The 12,770-nt window shown below is 45.7% G+C and overlaps 1 protein-coding gene across 2 annotated transcripts in view; it reads right to left on the minus strand.

The window, feature by feature from the left end:
• LOC147625459 (nodulation receptor kinase-like) overlaps positions 1-10,218 on the minus strand; it is a 55,074-nt gene extending 44,856 nt beyond the window's left edge. The window contains exon 1 of one of the 2 annotated variants that reach the window (XM_086818793.1): positions 9,905-10,218. The gene's annotated coding sequence lies outside the window, so the exon portion shown is untranslated. Of the gene's footprint in view, positions 1-9,637; positions 9,739-9,904 lie in introns of those variants that run through there. The other variant, XM_086818795.1, reaches the window with a different exon arrangement.
• Between the last annotated feature and the right edge of the window lie 2,552 nt (positions 10,219-12,770).

Here is a 12,770-nt window from a genome sequence, read left to right on the forward strand (position 1 = left end):
CCATGTTTAAGTGTTTTAATATGCATTGATGGTATCAACAAGTGTGTCGAAGGCCCTAGCCCCCCCGGGCATCCACGAGTTTCACATAGCCTCTAAATAGTCCGTCAATAAAGCCGGATAGTTGTCAAAGAACTTTGTCAAGCCATACCGCTTCGTGGGTCCCTCGGTCCTGAAACTTTGTGAGGAACTATCTTTGTCTTCGGCCTGAGCCATGCTTAAAGCGGTGCAAAAGGATCTATTCTGGAACCATCACTTCAGCTTCATCAATGATATCTAGTTCCGCTTCATCTTTCACTTCTAAAGGGATCGGACCTGCATATGGTTTTAACCAACCGACATGGAACACATCGTGCATAGTCCAGCTCGGAGGTAGCTTCAACTTCATTGAAACCTTGTTAATCTTTCTTTGGATGGGAAAAGGTCCGAAGCTCCTGAATGACAACTTTGGGCATCGCTTGCCCAGCTGTTTCAATCTTTGCTTCATGATCCAAAGATAAACCCAATCACCTTTCGAAAACTTCATATCCCTTCGATCTTTGTTGGTATGTCAATGTAGGCCTCCTGTGCTTTAGCCAACCTATCTTTTACTGACTCTAAAATCTCCTGGTAAGACTCCATCAATCTATTTACTTCAGGTACTAAAGACGAGGTCCTGGTCAATAGCGACTAGAATGGTCTTCCAAACGCTGCTTCATATGGAGTCCTCCCAACAATTGAAGAAAAGGAATCATTCAAAACAGCTTGAACTAAAGGCAAATACGATTCCCACTTACCTTGCTGATCGTGGACATAACACTTCAGCACATCAAAGGCCAATCGGGTACCAATGCCGAATGAACAAATGGGTAACATCTTCGGCAGTCACATTGGCCCTGCATGAAATAAGCATAACAAATTTGCTAAATCTATCAACTATAGTCAAGCACTGAGTACTACGCTTATCCGGACTGGGAGGCACATTCGTGACAAAATCCATCAATATATCTTGGAAAGGTTCCTCAGAAATTGGCAAGGGCTGTAACAACCCTATCTTCGTCCCACGAGGAGCTTTCACCTTTGACAAATATCACATTGTTGCACATATGCAAACACATCTCGCCTCAAATATTGTCGTGCAAGAATTGCCATGGACATTCTCTGGAGCTAGTCCAGAAGGGGCAGCCAAGGAAAAGATGACTAGAACCAAAATTTAGGAGCATAAGGTGCAGTAGTGGCCAATGTTGGACTTGGAGCAGGGCATGGAAGACATGGAAGGGTGCTGTCGGCTGCACACAGGGGCTGTCGGCTGAACCAGATGGGAGGCGGCTGCAGGCGCATCATTATATTGGATTTATGGACCAATCGGCTGCAGGCGTTTCAATATATATGGATTTATGTCCAATCGGCTAGCCGACCAATAGTCGGCCAGCACTCCAAGGGGTTTAAGAGCCTATAAAAGGCACATGTGCTCATTGTGTTAATCATTCACTCCACTAGGGAGTGGATCAAGTACTAGGAGTATTTTGGGTGTTTCACCTTTTATGAAAAAGCAGCCTATGGCTGTAGATTTAGGGTACCTTTTTGTACCATATGTATATATTGAATTTCCAGCTCTCTCTCTCTCTCTACTCTCCCTTTTGTCTGCGTTTTTGCATCAGCATGTTCTAAGTGGTGTTTAGGGCTGAAAGAAGACTCCCAGAGCTTCTACGTGTTACAAATATTGTCGTTCTAACTTCTCCAAAGTCAGAAGCTCTGTTACAAATATTGTCGTTCTAACTTCTCCAAAGTCGAATTCATGTCCCAATGACCACCAGTAATGGCATCATGGGCATCATGGAGGAGAGCTACCCTGAACGACTTCATGACACACAGTCGGCCTTTGTAGAAAAGCCAACCATCGCACATCAAAAATTGGCATGGTCCTTTGGCATCCAATGCCTATTCCCACTGTGTACCGAATTCCTCGAAATCCGCGTACGTGTGCTTCATGTCGTCTAGTCCCATACCAACAAGGTCGAGTCTAGTGGTCTAAATCAAAGTTACTTGTCCCTTCTGGATCAAAGCATCGGCCACTGGATTGGCCTTTCTTGGAAGGTACTCAATCATACCACCAAATTGCTAGAATATCTGGCTCCAGCAGTGCTGTCGGTCACTCCACTGTCCACTTGGCATTGTCTGAATCCAGGGTAATGCCTGATGGTCAGTGCGAACCTCAAAAGTCACGACCATAAAGAAAATGTTTCCAATGTTTCAAGGCCTAAATAACTATGAGGAGTTCCCGATCGTAGACCGAGTAATTCTTTTCCGTGGGCAATAACGTACGAGACATGTAAGCCACTAGATAGCCATTCTATTGTAATACACCTCCAATTGCAATGTTACTCGCATCGATGATCACTTGAAACAGCTCGTCCCATGAGGCAAGCGCTAGACAAGGTGCTTCTAACAAAGCCACCTTGAGGTTCTTGAATGCCTCCAACGCTCGTGGATAACTACGATGGAGTTCCCGATCGTAGACCGAGTAATTCTTTTCTGCAGGCAGTAACTTACAAGACATGTAAGCCACTAGATAGCCATTCTATTGTAATACACCTCCAATTGCGATGTTACTCGCATCGATGATCGCTTGAAACGGCTCGTCCCACGAGGCAAGCGCTAGACAAGGTGCTTCTAATAAAGCCACCTTGAGGTTCTTGAATGCCTCCAACACTCGTGGAGTCGTTCAAATCCGCTGCCTTTTAGTCTTGACACCCTTTAGCAAATCGGTGAGGTCCGCCAAGAGGTCAAAAAACTTGTCTATGTGGTTGGAGTATGCCTGGCATATACCCACAAAGGATTTGATGTCATAAGCAATCTGTGGTACTTCTCAATTGACAATCTCGTACATCTTCGTCGGATCAAGTCGAATGCCTTCTGCACTAATTATATATCCAAGGTAATGAACCTCGAACAAATAAAATTATGACTTCTTCTCATTGACGTAGAGCTCGTTGCTTTCAGGCAACTTCAGGACTTTCTCCACATCAATGTCATGCTGCTCAACCATAGCTGAAAATATCACTATGTCGTCCAAAAATATAAACACACTTTCCAATCAATTCCCGACACACCCGCATCATCATGCGGTTGAATGTGGCTGGGACGTTCGTCAAGCCAAAAGGCATGACTACGAATTCATAGTGGGCCCGTTCCGTACGAAAGGCTATCTTGGGAACGTCCCTCTCAACAATCCTCACCTCGTGGTACCCACTTTCAAATCGAGTTCCGAGAATACCTTAGCCCCATTCAGCCTCTCAAGAATATAGTCTATTCAAGGCATCAGGAATCTACTTTTGATAGTCAGCTTATTGAGTGCATGATAATCGACACAAGATCGAGAAGACCCATCTTTCTTCTTGACAAATGGGATTGGTGCTACAAATGGCAACACACTTGGACGGAGAAAGCCAGATTGCAACAATTCTTGGAGTTGGCAGTCCAACTCCGATTCCATTGCCTTGGAAAGGCGATATGGAAATTTGCTCGAGGGTTCCGAGCCTGGGAGGAGGTCGATCTTGTGGTCCTCCGAAGAAAAATCTTCTGAAACTTTTCATGTAGTGCCAAATACTTCTCAGAAGCACTAGGCACCGTCTGGGCAATCTGGATGTAAATCATCGCACAATATGCTCCTTTCCTGATTGCTCGTTTAGCCTGCAAGTGGCTTATGAGCGGCAAGTTTGGGATTCCTAGCTCACACTTAATGGTCACTGGGACGTTGGACACATTCCGGCTAATCTGGACAGTGTGCTTGTCCCACTTGACATTAGGAAGAAACTTGTGAAACCACTGAATGCCCAAGATTATGTCTGCTCCTACAAGAGAGGCAACCATAAAATCACGCACAAACTCTATGCCCTTGTCACGTGCACACCCTTCAGGTGTACAGTGACATGGCATCGTTTTAGCATCATAAACATCATCAGGATTTATCAGGCATTTTATGGGCATTTAAATGAATGTTTTCAGCATGTACCACATGGTATGGGTTGGATTCAGCATTGTAGCATCACATTAGCCATCTAGACCAAAGCATTTGGGGCTTGTGGAGGCAGCCGACAGAGTCTCGACAAGCCGACTAACGTTTTATAGCATTTATAGTATTTTATGGCAGTCGTGAGCATTCAGTGCTGACCGACTACAGCAAAGCTGGCCGACCAGCACCAATCCCCCATATAAATAGAGACACATCAGCGTTTTAGTCCACAAGGGGCATCTGACATCAGCGTTTCAGCCCATCATCGCATTCAGTCTAGCATCGCATTCAGTTAGCATCTACATCAGCAATCAGCATATTCAGCCATCTTCCCAACTCCTACATAGAGGGATACCAGCATACAAGTGGTGGAACTCAGCATTGGAGTCAGGACAGCCATCCTTCATCATCCTTCAGCATGTTTCCCTCTCTTCCATTTGGATCTCATTGTAACCACATTCATCATCTAATATAGTTGCATTGCATTGCATTGCATTGACACTATCTGTCTTTCTTAAGCATCATTAAGTGCAGTTTAGTTAGACTAAGGTTGGGTTTACTACGGTCAAAGACCTCACATGTCACATTGGTATCAGAGCGTTACAAGGTAACCAGCCTTAGATCATTTTCATTCCATCAGTCATTCAGTCAGACATCATGTTAATCGCTTCCGCACAGTTAAACCCACCCTTAGGGATTTTCCCTTAGGTATGCATTAGTAATCCATCCATCTGCATTCTTGCACAGCATATAGGGTTGCACATGGCTTGCATAGTAGTCATCTTAGCAGTCCGTCTTGCATCTGCAAGGCATACATGTTTGCCCATGAACTCTCTGGGGAAGAATGACATCCATCATCAAAGGAGGACATAAGTTTTGGGCTTCAACTGGCAGCAGCGGCGGGGGGTTTCTCTTCCACAGAAGACGGAAGTTTGCTCCAACATCGCCTCAGGAGGTTCAGAGCTTCAGGAACGGCGGAGGTGGTAGGTGAAAGGTTTCCACAGGCAGGTCAGGGGTGACTCAGGCATTTCCAAGCAGTTTTAGCAGCATTTGCCATTCAGTTCCCGCAGTACATAGAGTCTTGGCTCAAAGGATTTCACTCCTTGCAGACAACCTCAGTCCCGGCAGCAGAAGACAGAAGGGGCAGTGGTTCGGAGGAGAAGGATCCCCAGAGGAGTCGAAAGGTTGCCCCAAAGGAGTCGAAAGGTTGCCAGGTATACCACCCAGCAACGGTTTAGCATTTGCCATTCAGTTCCCGCAGTACATAGAGTCTTGGCTCAAAGGATTTCACTCCTTGCAGACAACCTCAGTCCCGGCAGCAGAAGACAGAAGGGGCAGTGGTTCGGAGGAGAAGGATCCCCAAAGGAGTCGAAAGGTTGCCAGGTATACCACCCAACAACGGTTTAGCAGAGGGGAATGTCACGTGCACACCCTTCAAGTGTACAGTGACATGGCATCGTTTTAGCATCATAAACATCATCAGGATTTATCAGGCATTTTATGGGCATTTAAATGAATGTTTTCAGCATGTACCACATGGTATGGGTTGGATTCAGCATTGTAGCATCACATTAGCCATCTAGACCAAAGCATTTGGGGCTTGTGGAGGCAGCCGACAGAGTCTCGACAACAGCCGACAGCATGTATAAACCAGTCGACTGACGTTTTATAGCATTTATAGTATTTTATGGCAGTCGTGAGCATTAAGTGCTGGCCGACTGCAGCAAAGCTGGCCAACCAGCACCAGTCCCCCATATAAATAGAGACACATCAGCGTTTTAGTCCACAAGGGGCATCTGACATCAGCGTTTCAGCCCATCATCGCATTCAGTCCAGCATCGCATTCAGTTCAGCATCTACATCAGCAATCAGCATATTCAGCCATCTTCCCAACTCCTACATAGAGGGATACCAGCATACAAGTGGTGGAACTCAGCATTGGAGTCAAGACAGCCATCCTTCATCATCCTTCAGCATGTTTCCCTCTCTTCCAAGGGTAGACATCATCTAGGACAGCATAGATCCATTTGGATCTCATTGTAACCACATTCATCATCTAATATAGTTGCATTGCATTGACACTATCTGTCTTTCTTAAGCATCATTAAGTGCAGTTTAGTTAGACTAAGGTTGTGTTTACTACGGTCAAAGACCTCACATGTCACAGCCCTGAATGACTAATTTAGCACCTAGAGCTTCAAACTTGACACTCGTCGTCATGCCTGTGCTAAAACCCTCAACTTGCTTGTCCACCGAAGTCAAGACGAAACAGGCATGCCGAGCGGCCTGTTCCGTGACCACATCCTATGTGCTGCCGCTTTCAAACAAGACGACAACTCTCTGGCCATCTATGTAGCCAAAGGTCTTGAGCAATTCGTTGCACTCATACTCCTGGTCATGGGCGCCCTTCTGCTTATCTTCGAGCTCCCGGCTAATGATTGCTTCAACCGAAGCATTGGGATTCGGGACAGCCACTGGGATTTATGTGGAAGCTGGGCTCACCACTTGGAGACTGGGGTGGCGGTCTTTGGAGTGGTAGTCTTCTTAGGACACTCCCAAGAAGTGTGTCCTTTTGTATGACAAAAGAAACACCTAAACTCCTCCTTGTACTGAGCAATCTCCTTAGCACTCAACTTGCCACCGGTCTTGCTTGCCTCCGCTTTCTAGTCTGGAGTAAGCTTGGACGCATTGGTCGAGTTCTTGGAGCCAAAGGCTCCCGTGCTCTGTCTTGGAAAAGACCCCGTCTAGTTCTGGCCTTTTTTCCCCGAGGTGTTAGCCTTGGGAGTAGCCGGCTGGGAAGTCTTGGACTTTCCGCCATTGTGTTTCATTTCAGCACTCTACGCAAGTGAGAGTGCGTCTTCGAAGGTGGCTGGCCTAAACATACGCACCTCCCACTGGATTTGCGTGTCAAGGAATTGCCCTTTCTTGTCCGTATCAGATAAGTCCAACTGCAAACATAAGTTTGAAATTTTATTGTCAAACTGAAGAACTGGTTGCGCGTTCTGATGAGCTCCCCTGTCAAGGCCATAAAGGAATTGCCCTTTCTTGTCCGTATTAGATAAGCCCAACTGCAAATATAAGTTTGAAATTTTATTGGCAAACCGAAGAACTAGAGTCGCTAAAGGTAATGGAGCGATAGAAACCGCTCCCTAAGGTCACGGACAAACTCGTCCCAAACATAAGCTGCCATACCTAATCTGGTGTGGACATAAGTCCACTGGGTCCACCAAGGAATGGTCTCACCTTCCAAGGACCAACTAGCTAAGATCACCTTGTCAGTATCACTTTTTCGAACTGCAACAAAATAAGCTTCAAATTGATGCAACCATGAATAAAGAGTTGTGGGGTCGAGTTTACCATTATACTTACTAAAGTTCACTTTCTCGAGAAAATGACTTGAGGAAGTCGCTGGTGTCAATCTTGCGCAAGGTATAGTTCACGTTCCATGCATCGCATGTCGTCGTCTTCACATTGTCAAATCTCCATTGCACCCATCTACAACTCAAGCATCGAACTCGGCTGCGGTCGTGACCCTTTGAAAGGGTCTCTTTGTAGAGGACTTAGAATCTGGGAAACGGAAGGAGAGGGAGGAGGAAACGGAAAACACGGAACTAGAGACCGGGTGCGCTCTTCCAAAGCCAGTAGTTGCGTCTTCTGCTCTTCCAATTTGGTCCTGTATTCTGCGATTGCTTGCATCATCTTTTGGAACATCTCTGGTACACTCATGCTGCCTGATGCTGTAGATGGATTGCCTAGTGCACTTTGGTCCCAAGGTTCTTGTTCTCTCTCGTCATCGTAGCTCGCCATAGCAGGAAAATGCACTACCTTTCCGGAGCGCAATCTGACCATCCACTACGTGTGTGGGAGACTTCCGGAGGCTGAAACCAACCGTCCTTCGAGGGACAGGAGTCACTCCAAAAGGGGTGGTCCATCGGAGTCTAAAAACCAACCACACGAGCAAGAAAAAATTTCTGGTTTCTTGCTAAATCTTTACACTTGAAGTGGGCTCTAATACCACTGTGACATGTGGAAGCTTCGGGGGAGATCGGTAACTTCAATGCTAGAAATCAGCGATCATTCATGACAAGAATAACACACAAAACTGAAAATAAATGTGCAAAAAATAGAGAGAGAGAGAGAGAAGAGGACATAGCCTTGGGTCCCGAATACCCTCTGTAGGGCCCCCACCACGAATGGTGTATTTGCTTTTATTAGAATGATGCAAAATCTAAAAATAAAAGACTGACTGAACCTGTTTTGCCTGAGATAGATCTTTGCCCTTGACCTTCAACCTTCACCCTTGTGTTAGCTTCTCCCTTGGCTGTCAGCTGTGCAGCACCTTGTGAAATATGAGAGATGAATGACCTGAATTATGGCTGGGCTTTATATACCCTTTCATGCTGCTGGTCGGCTGTCCTACAAGAGTCGGGTGGCAAATTTATTCTCCACGACTGGCTTAAAACAGCAAATTATACTAATAAATCAGCGCTTTCACACCAAGCCATGCTGGCTGCTTTGCGCATACTATCCAGGCTGCTGGGCAGCCCTTATGCCCAAGCCGCCTACAATCCTGGCTGCCCATGGGCTAGCCGAATGGCTGGGCTAGCCTTCAAAGCATGTCGGTTGCCTGGCTAGGCTTTTCTATGGCGTAGCCGACAGAGCCACGGCATCCTTGGCTGGTGGGAAGAGGCCATGGGCCTCTTGGGCTTGGGCCCCCCTTGGGGTGGCCTAAGGCCTACCCCTTGCCCATTCACGGGATATAATACCCCTTTCTGGGGTAACCCTAAGGGCTACCCCCTTCTACATGCAACCTACATGCTTCCTATACAGTTGCCTGGTGTCCGGCTGCAAACCAAACACTCAGAGCACCTGACATCATTCCAAAGGGAGACTCACAACATGGACTGGCACTGCTTCATATGCAGGACAATGCACACCTGACCTCGGACGCATGGAGTAGTACCCTGGCTGACTCGTCCCGGACTGAGCTCACATGGGACCAGTTTTCCACTCAAAGTCATGCACCTTCTTGTTCAGATATGTCCACGTGGCATCCAAGTGCGGGATGCACGTGACAATTTTGCCCCTTTATGCTGGCCAACTATTGGCCTTGTGTGGGCTGACCATTGGTTGCTCACATCCCCTTTGCCCATGGATATGGGCCATCCAAGCCTGTCCATAGATCCTACATACCCTTTAACAAGCCTCGAAGTGTGCCGGGCATTAAAGGATAGCTTGCTCCTCATGCATGCCGTGTACCCTTCATACTCATATCTCTCGATGCCCTCTCAACCTGGAGTTCGTGTTATGACACCTTGATCTGGCCCATGGAAATCCTGAGTGCATGTGGTTGAATCCCTGAGTTTTGCAGCATCTAGATAAAAGCCATTCTACAATCGCTGTGAGGAAACAATCTTGACAGTGGCAAAAGACAACAGAAAAGTGACCCAAAGCCAGTAGCAAAGTGGAGGAATTATTCAGTGCCTTAAAATCAGCAAAGTGTACCCTCGGACCTGGCCTGGTATAGCATTGAGAGCATAGAGAACTAGCTCGTTTAGTCAATTTCAGTCTTAACAACCTTGTACTTAATATCACCCTTACTCTAAATGGGTCGGATTGAAGAAGGTTTAGGGGGGAAGGGGTTACTGTTCTTCATTGGAAAAATATTTTTGCACAATTGTGTGCATCTGGCTGTTCCAAGCTTATGGCTCTCTGTGTTTGTGGCCATAGTAACGGCCGGAAGGGGACAAACACTTGCATGTACTGCGAAATCTGGCCATACATAAGAAGGGCGGAAACATTGCTAAATCGTCGCCAATAAATTGCTAATTTTTATTTTAAACCCGTTAGATCTCAAAGCTTCGGATCCTTTGACAAGCACGAGAGCAAAATTGCAGGGAGAGATTAACATACCAATCCTTCTCATGCCAGGAAGCCCGGGGTTGCTTAGATGATGCAGAGCAAGCCCAGCACCAGCGCACCAGCACCCCTCCTTTTTCTGGCGTGGAGAGTGTCGGGCGGCTGCTTCCTTTGGGAAAACAAGCTTGCGTTTGGTTTTTATTAGAGGTTCAGTTGAGCATAGGAAGATAGATGAAAAATAACAAACGAGTAGCGTCACGCGTCTTTCACGGTCAAATGCTGATTTTTCCCACCATACCTTCATGGCTCTTTCCTAAGCATCTCCTTACCGTCTTCTTATCAATCTCACAAAACAACTTTACTATCCACTGCCAATGTCTTCACCAAAGCTTACATTTGGGTATCATAACATCAATGATCCCAACTTGACTTATATTACCAAGTCGAAAATAAATTTATATGACATGTTTACTCTAGTGTAGCAAAACTACTCACTTGTTGGGTTCATCCCAAGACGATGGGTTGGACATAACTCTAATTTAATAGGTAATCCACTCTCTCTCGTAGATTTCATCTCTCTTTTTTTCATAATAGAAGATATATCACCAAAATTACTTTATAAATGGCCACATGGCCACCATGAGATGTACGACACTAATTACTCCGAACCACAGGTGTGGCTCAGAGAACCCTCATCCAATATATAGCCGTGTCATTCTCCACCAAATGAGCGGACCGCAAGAAAGAGACTTGCCACAATAGTAGCTCTTTTATACGACCTCTGTGAGAGCTATAATACTAACATTTGCATCAAATATGAAGGCATTCCTAGTTAACCAGATATGCCACAAACCTGTCCACTTGAAAAAATAAAAGAAAACTGAATGTTCTAGGTTATCTGGCCCATTCGGAATCTTGCCAAAAATCTAGTCTTTAACCTTTATGGGCCTATCTGTCAATGGAGTCCATACACAAGAAAGGAAATCCCACACCTTCTTTGCCATCGGACATGAAATGAAAAGATGCGGGCATGTTTCCAAGCATGTAGTACAAAACACACAATTAGTAGAAGCAATCTGCTGCTTTCGCACTGGTCCCCCAATGGTAGGCCTTCAACTAGCATGCGCCATAGGAACACCTTCCCTTGATATGGAATCTTAGACCACCAGCCCTGTAAGATTACTTCCTTCCACCAAGCCCTACTCTTCCTGATGTTCCATACCCTATTAGCCTTCTCAATGATCCAACACTTTTCTACCATCATATGGTACACTTGATTTGTTGTACGTTGGACAATGTCCTGAGGCTTTCTAAATGCCCAATCTAACCAAGGTTGATAATCTTCCAACTAAGGAATATCACCAAATGGTGTAAGTGCTGCCCTCACCTTCTCCCATAAATAACTGTACATATCCACGTGGAACCCGAAAATATTGACAGATTTTTCGAAAAGACAATAAGTAACCTCGACATGGCAACAAAGCAATTCTCACTAGTCCCAATCAAGCCATTCTATTGAATTTTGGCCACTCAACAAGTTTGTCATGCCACTCCAGAAGTCAGGAAGTAGCCAACACCTCACTTGCCATAGAATTTGACTACAACCGCCGCTGATCTAAAGGCTTCCATTTAGTGTATGCCAACACCTCCTTCCATGAGATCATCAAATGAGAAAGGAGAGGTGAAGCCACCACACTTGAACCTATTGGGAACCATTCACTACATCCCACCATGTACCATCAATCTTGGTATTACCATGCACAAGTGCAACCTTCTCTATGAGGGCCTTAGCCATTACCACCCATGGCTCTTAAGATACACACATATCTTGCAATAAAGGCCATCTCCTAGTAGCGACCTGTTAAAGGAAACCCTATCCTAATGTGTCGTGGAAAGTTGCCTATCCGCCGAGCTCAAGCATGGCCCAAGAGCTCCACCGTAGTCGCTCATCACCACCATCCTCCCGCACTCGTCGCACCGAGGTAGTTGCTCTAATCCTACGGGTGATGCAAGCTCTCTTGCAAAATCATGTGGGATCTCCCTAGAAGAGGATCGCATTGGTTAGCCTAATCAAAAGAGAGAGAGAGAGAGAGAGAGAGAGAAATGAAATGATATATTAACGTCTTCAAAAGGCCAAAATGACCTATGAGACTAAAAAGGTTACAACAATTAGTGGATCTAATATAATGTCTGTTAGGAAAAGCTAAAACAACTAAACAACTAACTGAAACTAAAACAATAACTATAAGGAAAAGCTAAAACAACTAAACAACTAATTGAAACTGAAACAACAACTATAAGGAAAAGTAAGGTACTAGGAGCTCCTAATGGAAAACATCTGGGAAGGAAGCATCATATACATCACTATCCAAAGATGTCTCTCATCGGTCGATGGGCGGATATCCTCAATGTCCTCCATGGTGAGTACTATGACTGGACGTCTCCCATGCCGTGCTAGTATGGTCCTGATCCTCTGTTGTAGTCTCCGTCGGTGTCGAGATGGGCCTCTCATCTTGGGGCGCCTGGACCGCCCCGCTCTATAGCCCGAGAGAGAGGAAGCAAGAGGGAACAAGTGATTAGCACTAATCACTCCCAAACCTTAACCTTAAACACACCACACATGCTAGATTAGAGTTGCAAAAGAGAGGGAAAGAGAGAGAGAGAGAACACTCCAATTCTATTGCACAAATGGAAGAATGAGTTACAAATAAGAGAAATTGGCTTTTATAGTTCCAAGCCTTTTCCCACTAAGCCACATGGGAGTAAGTGACCCGGGGCACCCAAAACATAGTTACAAGGAATTTCTCTATGGTTTGACCAACTAACCAAGATCCTCTTGTCTGTCCTTCAAAGCTCAATACTTGGGAGCGTCTTTAGGGCGTTTCCCTCATCAAATGATAGGATTTATATAGTGGTGATG

This window comes from Cibotium barometz, chromosome 24, assembly GCF_041138505.1.
Source record: "Cibotium barometz isolate CiBa-2024 chromosome 24, ASM4113850v1, whole genome shotgun sequence".
In the NCBI taxonomy this organism is placed as follows: Eukaryota; Viridiplantae; Streptophyta; class Polypodiopsida; order Cyatheales; family Cibotiaceae; genus Cibotium; species Cibotium barometz.